The sequence below is a fragment of the Halichoerus grypus genome, chromosome 13 (genome assembly GCF_964656455.1).
Source record: "Halichoerus grypus chromosome 13, mHalGry1.hap1.1, whole genome shotgun sequence".
NCBI lineage: Eukaryota > Metazoa > Chordata > Mammalia > Carnivora > Phocidae > Halichoerus > Halichoerus grypus.
In genome coordinates, this window is record NC_135724.1 from 38,908,195 (window position 1) to 38,922,612 (window position 14,418).

The 14,418-nt window shown below is 38.7% G+C and overlaps 1 pseudogene; it reads left to right on the top strand.

Annotated features, from left to right (window-relative positions):
* The first annotated feature begins 352 nt into the window (after positions 1 to 352).
* Positions 353 to 6,378, top strand: LOC118533189 (ubiquitin-like-conjugating enzyme ATG3 pseudogene; annotated as a pseudogene).
* The last annotated feature ends 8,040 nt before the right edge of the window (positions 6,379 to 14,418 follow it).

Consider the following 14,418-nt stretch of genomic DNA (forward strand, 5'->3'; position numbering starts at 1 on the left):
TACAGGCTCTTTTCTCTGTAACATTTGGAAGTTTGTCTTTTCTCACATGGCCACAATGGTCACAAAACATTAAAAGAAACTCAATCATGTGAAGAAGACACTGACATAAAAGTAGCCTATCCTCAGTTTCCAAACAGACTTCAGCACAGTGCAGATGAAGGAAGCAGCTGGATCAACTGGAAATGCTTCCAGTATTTTCTCCACTCTGACAGAAAACGTCTCAAGCAAGGTTCTGTAGAACATGAGTTAAACTTTCACTTCATCTGTCTGTTGGGACATAAAGACTGTTCTATTGAACTTGATGAAAAATGGATGATGGAAGGGGGATGGTTGCTCAGTTAATAAGGGTGTCATGGAAAACCAGGGCCCTGGAGCTTTTAGAATGAAGAATATGGAAAAAGTGAGCAACAGCAATCAAATGTAAGGAGATCCTAACTGGTACTTTAAGACAGAAGCTGCAGCATTTTGCATAGGGAAGAAGGAAATTAATTGATGAATCTCACCTATGACATTCTGCTCTAGTTTCTTTAACTTGATTTCTGTCCAATACTATAAAGTAAGGGTGATATTTGTTCATGTTTACAAGCTATAAAATGCAATCATTTTTCCAGTTACCCACTGTCTAAAAACAATTTTTTCTCAGACAAAGATCATTATTGACTATAAAAATTCAGCAACAGAGAAAAGAATAAATTTCAAACAATCCTACTTTTCAATGAGTAACATATAGAAAGATTTCCTCTACAAAATAGGAGGTCTCCCCATAATTTTAGTTGGATCTTGGACAGTTTATCAGCAAATGTATTTCATTTCTTCACAGTTTCAAAAACCATGAAAACCTTACTCTTCCAACTGCTGACTTTGAATTTGTTTGTTCAACACATCTGTGATTATCTCTGGACAGGAAAAACAATAAAAGAAGTGAACCCACTGAAAATTCCATTTATACTCCCAAGTGCCCTTACAACTTGTCCTAATATCTCTCCCTTCCCCATCCTTTTTTTTTTTTTTTTTAGTTTGTCTCCCAAACAGTGATAAGCCCAAGGTTACATATGATCTACAGTTTTCAAATCAATATTACCTTATATCACCACTGCTGCACAGTTTAGGGCTTTGCGGCTAGCCACCATGACAATAGATGCACAGCCTGGAACCAGTTTTAGTTAATTAGAGTCAATCAATCCAAACTTTGCTAACTTACTCATGTGAAACAATAGTATAATGAACCAAAGTCGGCAAGATGATTGGGAAACACAAATTATTGCACCCTGATAAATTAAATGTGACTATTACAAAACCTTCTTTCTAAATGAATACTCAGGGAAGAAATATGAGTCTTTAATATAATTAAGAATATAGGGAAAATAAACCTAAAAGAGCTATTAAAAGACCCACCTTTTTTTTAAGGAAGAAAAATGGAAGTTGTATTATGGGAAGATCTTGTGACATCTTTACAAGTATTAATTTGGGAAAATAACGTCCTGTTGTTTCTGGTCATTGGATGGAGTAGGCAGAAAAGCAGGACATGCATACTTGGGGGGTGCCAGAAGCATGGCAGGGTAGTGAAAGAGCAAAAGGGGAGAGACAGATGAGCCTAGACCTCCCGTGTCTATGTGTATGCAGTGTCAAGTGCATGGGTTTATGTGACCCATGGTCAATGCTTTTGGTAATGTATGAAATTGAATGAAAGCTTTTCCCTAGAACTCTGGCAAATCTGATGAGCCAGCATTGGTGTTTGTGTTCACTCATGCTGAGTCCAAGGGCTGTGGTAGACTAAATAAAATATACAGCCATTTTACCCCTGTAATTGGTAGAATAAGACAAACCAAGATTCAACCTCCCATTAGCCAAACCTTTCTGTTGCTTTATCCCAAGGTAACCTGGGAATCCTATCAGAACTTTTACTTGGGTTAAAAAACCATGTTGATGAGAAAGAGTTAAATGGAGGATAAGAGAACATTTGCAATGCAAATTGATATGAGGGTACTAGATGTCCCATTAGGGAAACAAGACAAGGGAAGCAAAAAGGAACCAGAAAGGGGGTTGAGGAAGGTAGAGAAAGGAAAAAAATGTTTAAGGATGATATTTAAAACAAGATTCTTCTACCTCAACTTAGGCTAAAATTGGTCCTATTATTAGCTGTTGGCAGTGAAACATCTCACATAAAAACTTTGTAAGAGGCAGAGTGCAAAGAGCTCTGCCTTGGAGTTTGAAGACCCAGATGGGAGAGGTCCTCTCCCAGCCAGCTAGATGATCTATTTGGCCTCTGTTTCTTTATCTGCAAAATGGGGTCTTGAGGTAGATCATCACTGAGGAAGCTTCCAACTCAAAATATCCCAACTCCAGGTACAATTTCAAAAACAGTTTTTAATAACTTACTATAAGTGACACATGTTAACTACTGCTATATACTGAATGTCTCCCAAATTCGGAAGTTGAAAATTAACCCCCAGTGTAATGGTATTAAGAGGTGAAGCTTTTGGAAGATGATTAGGTTATGAGGGGAGAGACCTCATTAAAGAGATTAGTGCTGAAATAGAAGAGGCCCCGAAGAGCTCTCTCATCCATTCCAGTATGTGGGGACACAGCAAAAAGATAGGCATTCATAAACCAGGAAGAGGACTCTTACCAGATACTGAATTTGCCAGCACCTGGATCTTGAACTGCCCAGCCTCCAGAACTGTGAGAAATAAGTTTTTGTTGTTTAAGCCACCCAGTCTATGGTATTTCTGTGACAGCAGCCCAAATGGACCAAGACAACTGCTGAGTTACTTTGTTACTTCTGTCATATAATCAGGCAGATCAAGGCAAATGCCAAAGATGTTTACAGTGTGGTCCATAAAGGCATCATATGTTACATTAGATTTTATTGCTTTATATTGAGCTTTCATCTATTTTCTCATAATCTAAATCACAGCTAACTTACAGTCTTTATATACTCTAAGCTCATATACATTTTGTTGTCATTTATCAGGTACATAAACAGAGCTTGTCTTAAAAAGGACGTAAAGGTCGGCACTGCATCTGTGGCAAGGCTTGGTATCTGTGTCTTGGTGGGCAGGGTGGGAGACAACACTTGTTTCATTTTCCTTATTGTTTAAAGATTACTGATGCAATGGTAGGGTGGCTCACTCCTCTTCATGTCACAAATGAATTGTCAAATGATTTGAAGCTTCTAGAAGAGAGGAAATAGGAGTTATATTGCTTTCAGTGTCCTATGATGTCTAACACAGTATATCAGCCGTAGACAGGCTTAATCAATAGCTGTTAGATGATGGGTGGATGCACAGATGAAAGAGTAGGTTACAGGTGGGTGGGGAAAGAAACATATCAGTAAATGGAAAGTCAATATAAACACAGTGGCATATAGTTTATATTTCTTTGCATTTGGAAAACAATGTGTTTCTTTTTGTTTGTTTTGTTTTGATTTTATTTATTTATTTGACAGAGAGAGACACAGCAAGAGAGGGAACACAAGCAGGGGGGAGTGGGAGAGGGAGAAGCAGGCTTCCCGCCCAGCAGGGAGCCCAATGTGGGACTCGATCCCAGGACCCCGGGACTACGACCCGAGCTGAAGGCAGATGCTTAATGACTGAGCCACCCAGTCGCCCCTGGAAAACAATGTTTTTATATTTAGAGACTTATTTTGGGTAATGGCAATATTTTAGCTAATAGAAACATATGATAAAATTCTACACATTTTTATATTCATTTAACATATTTATACTCATTTAACTACTAAGAAAAATGTAACTAAAAGGTAAAATTTTTTAAGAAGATAGCAAAATAATTTTTAACATCTCACAGGTGTGTGGTGTGGCTAATTTAATCCCACCTACCACATCTCAGATGCAAATCCTATCATTACCAATAAAATGAATTCAAACCAAGGGTTTAGTGTTCCAGTTATATAATTTATATCTATAACTTAAACCTCACAAAGCCAGTTGCTTCTCCCCAAACCACATAAAAACCACAAAGTAATTCACTGGCCATGACACCGCCAATTGGTGATGAAAAATTTGCTTGTGCTTTTGACATTTCTGTGTAAAACAACAGCTGCTTCACTCACTTGGAAGCAGCCTTTTTCCCCCCACTGGGGATTCTTATCCCCAGTGGAGGTGGGTGGGCATTTGCTGGCAATGTTGCATGCATACAGAGATTCTTAGATACTCCATAGCTGACAGCTAAAATGAACTCATTCTGTGAGGGATATGTTTTCCAGTGGAAGACAGCCAGACCTGCTTTCCTTTGGGGAATAGAGTATGAGGGGTGCCATGGCCCTGTTCTCATCATAGTGAGTCTAACACCCACAGTCACATGGGGCCAACCATGTACATTGTAGAAACCAAAGGCTAATACTTTAAATGCATCTTAACTACCAGAAGGAAAATCCTAGGTCAAAAATGAGCAGACGATTTAAAACAGAAACATATCTGTGAATGCACTGGATCCTTCTCTTTCTCTATCATCATCACCATAAATATTATATTATTATTATTCTCTCATTTGCCCTATGTTCTTACATTTCTAAGTTCTTGGAACTTGAATATTGTTTGTTCCCTTCTCCTCTGGTCTCCCTTCTTTTCCTGTAGGTACCTTAAATCATACTCTCAATGAACACCCTCATTCTGTGTGCTCTTAAAATTCAACCCCAGGGAAGAAATGAGATGAGTTTCATTTAGGCACATACCCTCAAAAAGTTGAGCCCATAGAAGGTGGCTGTCATTCTGATGTATTCCATACTAATTATTTTGGCCCAGATCCTGCTGATGGCATTTACACTGTCATCACAATGCACCTTATAAATGGCAATCCCTTACTCATCAATTCCACACCTATCATGCAAAGTTTCAGTGCAAATCCAAGGCTAGTTCTGCATGAACTCAGGATATTCCTAGAGTGTGGGATCCAAGTTAGGAGACAGAAGACTCCACTTTATGTATTGCTGCCACTGTGGTGTGGATCTGTTAATCTCATAGAGTTGTAATAAGGATGAAAATGCTTGGTAAAGGGCACAGGCACTTGTTAATATTGGCTATGACAATCCAGAGCAGTACAGTAGAAAGAACTCTCAGTGTGGAGATTTCAAGTCTGCCCTCAGTCATTTGTTAACTACGTGACATCACTTAACCTCTCTGAACTTCATTATCAGTATCTATAAAAAGATAACATTATTTTAGTGATATAAATGTGTGTGTATGTATATATATGTGTGTGTGTGTATATATATATATATATATATACATGCATGTTTTATATATACATGTGTGTGTAGATAGATAGATCTAGATCTAGATCTGACACTTCTCTGACTTTTTTAAATGGCTATTTCAGAAAGACACTGGAAATGGCTGAGTACCTGACCCAGGTCCTCAAGTAACCAAAGTTTAAGGAAACAGGTGTTATCACCCCAGAAGAGTTTGTGGCAGCTACAGATCACTTAGTCCACCACTATCCAACATGGCAATGGGCTACAGGTGAAGAATTGAAAGTGAAGGCATACCTACCAACAGGAAAAAAATTTTTGGTCACCAAAAATGTGCCATGCAAGAGCGGTGCACACAGAATATTCAGATGAATTAGAAGCTACCATTGAAGATGATGGTGATGGGGGATGGGTAGATACTTATCATAACACAGGTATTGCAGGAATAACTGAAGCAGTTAAGGAGATTACACTGGAAAACAATGACAGTATAAGACTTCAAGATTGCTCAGCAGTATGTGAAGAGGAGGAAGAGGAAGATGGAAGAGAAGCTGCAGATACGGAAGTATATGGAATGAATGGATTGTTGGAAACAGGTGAGGCTACACTAGACAGAAGGGCAATAGTAGAAGCTTCTAAAGCCAAAACTGATGCTGGTGGTGAGGATGCTATTTTCCAAACCAGAACTTAGGACCTTTATATCACTTGGATAAATATTACCAGACACCGAGACTATGGTTGCTTGGCTATGATGAGCAAAGGCAGTCTTTACCAGCTGAACACGTGTATGAAAACATCAGTCAAGATCATATGAGGAAAACGGTGACCATTGAAAATCACCCTCATCTCCCATCACCTACCTCCTCTGTGTTCAGTTCACCCATGCAGGCATGCCCAGGTGGTGAAGAAAATCATTAAGACTGTTGCAGAAAGAGGGGGAGAACCTGGTGTTCCTATGTATCTTCTAAATTTCTTATAATCTGTATAAGCTGTCATTCCAACAATACAATATGACTGCACCAGACACTTCACAATGTAATGAAGAGAGCATAGAATCTATCCTAATTATTGGCTCTAATTGTTATTTTTATTTTTTTAAAGATTTATTTATTTATTTATTTGAGAGAGAGAGAACATGCATGAGCAGGGGGAGGCAGAGGGAGAGGGAGAAGGAGAGAAGCAGACTCCCTGCTGAGCAGGGCGCCCACGCAGGGCTCAATCTCAGGACCCTGAGATCATGACCTGAGCCGAAATCAAGAGTTGGGCACTCAACCAACTGAGCTACCCAAGTGTCCCTGGTTCTGATTTTTAAAGAATTAACCCATAGATATGACCATTGACCATAATTAACCAATTGTACAATTTATCTAATAAAGGGACTTATATGGTTATGCATTAAATTAAAAAAAGTTCCATTAAATGGCTATTTCACTGATTATTTGTGTTAAACAATTTAAGAATATCTGTGATAATTTTCTAATAATTTCTGTATTGCTGATCTCCAGAGTAATGAAGAAAGTCTCATACTTGTTAGTACTAGTACAATGCAAAACACATAGTAACTATCATTAAAACGTAGCCAACAATAGATAGCAAAAAGCCAAAACATGTTACTACAAAAAATCAAAAATAAATTTATGTTACCAAAAAAAAACCTTATTTTATCACTTTTTGAGAACATCTAATATTGTTCTTTCTCCCCCATGATCTATATTATGATCCAGAGAAGCTCTTTATTACTCTAATTTTTATCAATACTCCACATTTCCTTTATAAGCCCATGATCCCTAAATTTTTCTTTCCATGTTGATTTCTCTTCTGATTCTTATAATTTTTGTTTTAATTTTCATTTATTTGACAGAGAGAGAGACAGCAAGAGAGGGAACACAAGCAGGGGAAGAGGGAGAGGGAGAAGCAGGCTTCCCGCGGGGCAGGGAGCCCGATGCGGGGCTCAATCCCAGGACCCTGGGATCATGACCTGAGCCGAAGGCAGACGCTTAACGACTGAGCCACCCAGGCGCCCCTGATTCTTATAATTTTATGTCTACCTCCTCTTGATATCTCTACCTGGATGTTTCACAGTTTCCTTGAACACCACAATTTCAAAATCTGAATGTTCCATGTTTCCTTCCCAAACTATTCCTCCTCAAGTGTTTCTACTGCAACAGTTGCCCAAATATCCACTCACATGCTCATAACAGAAATCTTGCAATCATTCTTGCTAACTCCCTTTCCCTCACATCCCATCTTTGTTGATTATTCTTTTAAAATGTTTCTCTAATTTATCAATTTCCCTCTACTCATTTCCACTATCAATGACTCCAGTGTCATTGATGAACCATCCTTGCCTCTTCATTGTCTTTCTACACTGATCTTTGCCATTTTCCAAACTGTTCAAACTCAACTTTGAATGTCATTTCTTTTCTTAAAACTCCCATGAATACTACATTTTTTTAGGATAAACCATCATATTACTAGCACCTCTGGGTTTTTTATATACAAAGGGGTAAGTTTGAGGGAGTGGGGTGGCTATTTAGTTGGAAGGAGGAAGTGAAGGGACTTCTCTTGGAGCCACATTTGCATAAGATGCATGTTACCCCTGGCCTCATCCACTGTCCCATCCGTAGCATGACCTTTGATCCTTTGAAAGCACTGATTCCTGCCCAACTTCCCATCTCACCTTATGTTTTGTTTCCCCTCACTCACTGTATTGGAGCCTCATTGCCTAGCCCCACCTTGCCTTCTACAAATGTACCAGGTTCATATGCATATTTACTAGTTTTCCGTCTGCCCATATCACTCTTCTTTTCACCACATTTCCCCTAAATTCCCTGTCCTCCCCACCTTCACCATCTTTCTAGTTTCTGTTTATCACTTCTCCAGTGAAGGTGTCCTGTCTCTGGGTCAGATTCTCCTCTTGAATGCTATTAAGTACCTGAATTTGTCAGTTATAATACTTATCACAGTTGTAGTGACATGACCTTTAGGAGGCCTTTTGTTTGAAGTCCACCTACCTCACTCACTATGTTCTACACCCAGGAGGGCAGGAACCAAGTTGGTTTGGTTCATCCCTGAACCCTCAGTACCTAACATAGAGCTGGGCAAATACCAGGGGCTCTACAGAAATTGGTTGAATAAAGAAATTATTAAGTCTATTTAGATCACTCTTTTCAAACTCCCTATCAGTTCTCAAAAAAAGACCAATTATTTTAATTGTATGTGGATATTCTCTTAAGGACAGTAAATGAAACCTTTTCTTTCCAAAGTCTAATTTGTTGATTATCTATTAGACTGAGAAAGGGACCTGTTCCTCAGATCTCATACCATACAATTTTCGAATAAAAAAAAAAGATACTTCTTTTTAACTATGTTTTTAAATTTAACTGCTTCCGGTTGTTTAGGAATCCTTTAAATCTGTCTAAGTGACCAATAGTCCAAACTTATTAAATTGTTCATACCATTTTCTAACTTTTCCTGGACGTTTGATTTTACTTAAATCCTTTTGTAATTATTCATTCCTGAACATTTATCAGATACCTATTACAATGTGCTGTGAATGGAAAAGAACATTTACTGAGGAGCTTATACTCTAGTAGAATAAACCAATAAATAAATACATTTACACACACACTTATAGGATAATTAATGAGAAATACTAAGATAACTATGTATATGGTGCTATGGTCATGTAAAAGACAATTAACTGAAGATTAGAGAGAGTCACAAAGAAGGGGCAGCATTGGGGCTGCTCTTGAGGATGAGTGGAAGATTACCAGACAGACAGTGACTCCCTCCAGTCATTCAGGAGGGAAAACAACAACAACAACAACAACAACAACAACAACAACAACAAAAACAAGCCAGTAAGAGTAAAGGCAAGGGGATGGTTCACACATTTAACTATTGTCCTACATGATTCAGACTCCTTAATAAACAGTGTGCCTCTTTTATGAAACATCTCTCTATATCCATGGTGAGCAAGAATCTCCTGAAATATAAGATCAATTCACTTGGTTCTCAAACAAATTGATCTGATTAACAGCGAGTCCCAATTTCTTTCTGGACAACTATCAATACGTGCAACTTCCCAACAGTCAAAAAATATGGACACCTCCTCCTGCAGAGATATACTTTAATAATTCATCAGTAACTGTACTGTAACTCATTCATAAAACCCCAAAGCATTAAAAGCTCCATCTTCATTATTACCAGATGTCTTACAGGCACCTAAGTCAACACTTCAAAATGACTTCCTACAAGTTTGCAAGACCAAGTGTATCTTCAAGGACATCCAAGAATACATTTCCTGAAAGAAATCTGCTGGAAGTTGGCTAATAGTACTGTAAAAATGATTTTTAATATTAAAGACCCTGGGGGCACCTAGGTGGCTCTGTTGGTTAAGTGTCTGACTCTTGATTTCAAGTCAGGTCCTGATCTCAGGGTCGTGAGATTGAGCCACGCATCAGTCTCCATGCTCAGGAGGCAGTATGCTTGAGGTTCTCTCTCTGCCTCTCCCCCTGCTCTCTCTCTCTCTCTAAAATAAATAAATCAATCTTAAAAAAAAAAAATAAATAAATAAATCTTCTCACATTCTGCCATGTCCATCCTGGAAATAAAAATGTTTCCAAAAGACTTAGTTTGAAAAGGAGAGAATCAGTTTCTTCCAAAGATTATAGCAATTTCAAGAACTTCCAAGATCTCTCTCTCTCTCTCTCTCCCTCTCTGGGTGGATAGATGGAAGAATGATAGATGAATAGATGGTTATAGTGTTATAGACAGTGATAGAAATGTAAAGAGAGGTAGACATCATCCTTCAGGAAGCTGATTTCTTTCATCACTGAATAAAATGCAGAAAAATTGGTTTAGGCATCAAAGGAAAGAATTTTTAAACACATTTATTTCCTTATAAAATTAAAATGCCATTAAAAATTAACTGCCAGAATTGAATCAATGAGACCTTTCAGAGAAGCAAGCATATGGTCTGAGAGAAGCCTGCCTGTGCTCTTGCACCCATCACAGGGTCCCAGCTGACAGAAAGGACCGACCATCTGAGTCCCAGCTACATAGAGATCCTGAGAAATACGTGCCACTGACTTTTCAGTTGACTTTGTTCCAAATGTCCCCAAAGAAAGGTCTTTGCTTTTAAAAATCATTTAAATTGTATATATAAGACTGCAAAGATAAGCTTTTGTCAGAAATGCTGCTGAGGAAAAAAAAACAAAAAACAAAAAAACACAACTCTTTCGAGACTGCAAGTTTCCTGCAGCTTGAGCCGGCAACACATACGCAGCCGTAGCTGTGGACCAGAGAATCCTGGACTTGAATGGATGCCTTGATTCCAACAGGGCCCTAAGTGACGAATCACATCTATATGTTCCCAAACACCAATTTCTCCCCCTCCGAAGTCATCACTGGGCTCCGTGTCTTTCACTCTAGTACGTTTTACCTTTAAAGCATTGCATTTGCAAACAGTTTATTTTTTCGTCAGATGTAATCAGTTTTTGAATTCTGTTGTGTTTTATTTTTTTTTTTTATCCAAGTATGGTTCTCATGGTGTAGTAAATGACATTAGGCTTTTGTAAATTCTTGCAGAATATAACAGATCATTGGTTTTATAACACAGTCGCTGCTTTTGCATTCTGATGAGATTATTAGTAGCAGCCTAGAATACAACATCCTTGCATACTGTTAGTTAAAAAAAAATAAAAGTTTACTAAATGGTCTCTTGTCAACTGTATCTGAAAATCATTATAGTTTCTGTGTTTCCTCTACATGAAGGGGCTCTTCAGCAAGCTGGTGGGTTATGTCAACAAGAGGTTACAAAATTATTATCCGGGCTCTGTTTGTTTCAGTGGGGCTTACGCCATGCATTAGCATTCCTATTGTAAATCTCAGGGGCTTAAGTATTTGTACATCAGGTGTGGAACCATTCCAATGTTCAAACAGAGGATGCTCAAAGCCAATCGGCCTAGTGGTAGCTTTCGTTGGGAACAATTTCTGAGGGGGTGGGGGGGAACGCACTGGGGCTTTTCTGATTTGCCATCTCTCCATAACACAGATTAGCCCTTTGGGGTGTTCTGTGGCCTCCTGTAGAGAGATTTAAAATCCATTCTATTAATAAAATTAAGTGCTTCTCCCTCTTGGGCCCATAGTCTATAATGCAAATGAGTTACGTGTGATATTTAAGGGGCAAATGGTCCTTCATGCGCTGCGGCGGGGCGGCGGCGCGGAAGCGAGCAGCGCGAGACGTGCAGGCGGAAGTGCCTGGCACAGACCGGGAGCAAAACATTCCCTCCAGTGTGTGCTTTCTGTTTTTAGGGCTGAAACAATGACATTTGAAAATTGCCTATTGCATGTGCACCTTACCTTTCTCTCCATACCACTTTACACACGCATATCTGCTATCTGCATTAAGATCATGACATTCTGGGCTTCAGATTGATACAATGCCAAATAAAAAGCTATCCCGTGAGCTGTAATGGTTCTCTAGAAGTCACGGCATTCAACAGAGTCAATAATATGAATTTTTAAATGTGTAAATGCATACTAAAATGAGAGATCTGATTTGCTTCGATAGTTCTGGCCTATGAGATACATAATACAGTGTTTTAAAAAACTGCTCGCATCTAGTTTGCATTTTACCTGAAAATGAGAATAATGAGAAGGATGAATTTTGTAAAAACTTCATCTTCTGTTTTGAAATTCGCCCCATGACAGTTTCAGAAGTGAATACATTTCTCAGTCTACTTTTGCTTTTTATTTTCTTTTTCCTCGTTTTCTGGGGATATCTTTGTTTTATTGACAACACTTTAATACTGAATAATGTTTAAAATTAAGATGTTTAATAATTCCCTTTGGACTTGTAAGCATATTCTTCCTATTCTTTTGATTTAGCTATGGTTAACTAGTGACATTCCCCATCAGGCTTCTTTATCATTGGTATTTAAGAATGCAAATTCTTCTTGACAATGCAAGTTCTTCTTAAAAATAGTTACTCTTGGGCGCCTGGGTGGCTCAGTTGGTTAAGTGACTTGCCTTCGGCTCAGGTCATGATCCTGGAGTCCCGGGATCGAGTCCCACATCGGGCTAGCTGCTCAGCAGGGAGTCTGCTTCTCCCTCTGACCCTCCTCCCTCTCATGCTCTCTCTCATTCTCTCTCGCAAATAAATAAAATCTTAAAAAAAAAAAATAGTTACTCTTAACTGACTGTAACTTGTTTTACTAAACTAGTTCATGTAAATGGGAAGGCTAAATCAAATAAAAAACAACTTCCTTGGATCAGGGTTTCAGGACAAAGTCCAAACCTCTGCCTTCAGCTGAGCTGCAGAACCAGTACTAAGTACTAGGGCTAAGGAGACCAATGTGAGGAACTAAAGTTGGTTGCAATCTAATGGGCAAGTAAAAAAAAAAAAGAAAGAAAGAAACAATTACAGCACAATATATTTAATGTTCTATGGTGTATAATCAGAAAATATATTTTCCCTGAAGATCAGTATGATCCAGAACGCCATTGTGCACTGTTACACTTCCCAGGCAGAAGCAGCCACCTTTCCCAGAGATTGGGTTTCTTTGCAAATCAATGGGTAACAAAGCTCAAGTTCTAAATGTAAATAGATAAGGGTTTATGTCACACTTGTTTTGTGATCTAGAGCAAAATAATTATCTTCTCTTAACTTCACGTTTTTCTGTGAAAATGGAGCCATATTCATACCTACCTTGTAGGCTTATGGTTTTAGGTGAGATAATGCATGTGAGCAGTTTAATGGAGTGCCTGGCACGTAGCAGGTGCTTATGAATTGCTACCTGGCAGTAAGATCATTGTTACTGATAGAGCCCATGCGTTTATGCACACGTGTGCCTCCAGGAGTCAGGTTTTGACCAGGGCAGTGAATTTCTCTTTGATGAAGAATGTGCTTCTCTCCCCTAATTTGAACAGTATGTGCTCAAAGTGCTTCTGTAAAGTTCTCACCCATGTGGCTTCATCCCACCATCTATTCTGATCTGGTAAATGTATTCTTTTAGTCCATTTTGCTCTCTCCTTATTGGTAAAATTAAATAACAGATTATGAGGACGGTGAATTTGATCAAAAGCATTCACATGTATGTTTACATGTGGAAGTGGAAGTTTGTTCCATTTACTGAATGTGATGTGGCCTCAGCCACATCATGTGACTGCTTTGAAGATCTGTGCTCTGTGTTACCTTGGAGCTGTGGTCTCCTTTTTTTTTTTTTCTATGTGAATGAGTACATTGTGCTGTTTTCCTAGGCACCAATCAGTACATACTTGAATGGTCTCCAGCAAACTGCCAAAGTTGTGAGTCAAGGCCTCTGATCTCTGCATTGGCCCAGGTTTCATGTATCAGTCTTGTGCTGGGGCCCTCTCATCGGATCTGACTTCCTGCAACCCTGTCGCCAAGGCTTCTTATCTCTTCTACTTCTACGTTTCCTTCTTGTCTTAGTCCATTTGGGCTGCTATAACAATATCACGGACTGGGTGGCTTATAAACAACATTTATTTCTCACAGTTTTGGAAGATCAAGGTGCCGGCAGATTCTGAGTCTTGCAAGGACCTGCTTCTTGCTTCATAGATGGCATTTTCTACTCTGTCCTCACATGGCAGAAGGGGTAAGGGAGTTCTCTGGGGCTTCTTTTATAAGAACACTAATCCCATTCATGAGGGCTCCACCCTCATAACCTAATCACTTCCTAAAGACCCCACCTCCTAATGCTATCTCACTGGGGATTCAGTTTCAACATGTGAATTTAGAGGGAACACAAACATACAGTCAATAGCACTTCCTTTATTTTTTTTTTCAATTTTTTATTTAAATTTTAATTAGTTAACATAATATTGATTTCAGCAGTAGAATTTAGTGACTCATCACTTACATATAACACCCAGTGCTCAACACAACAAGTGCCCTCCTTAATGCCCATCACCCATTTAGCCCATCCCCCACCCAATAGCACTTCCTTTATTTTTTATTTACTTTTTTAAATTCAATTAGCCAACATATTGTACACCATTAGTTTTTGATGTAGTGTTCAATGATTCATTAGTTGCATGTAACACCCAGTGCTTTAACTTAACCATTACAATACATACACACACCACATACCACATGCCACACACCACATACACACATTCAACTCTTCTCATCATAATCCTTTAGAGACACTGATTCAACAAATATGTTTTAAATGCCTCTA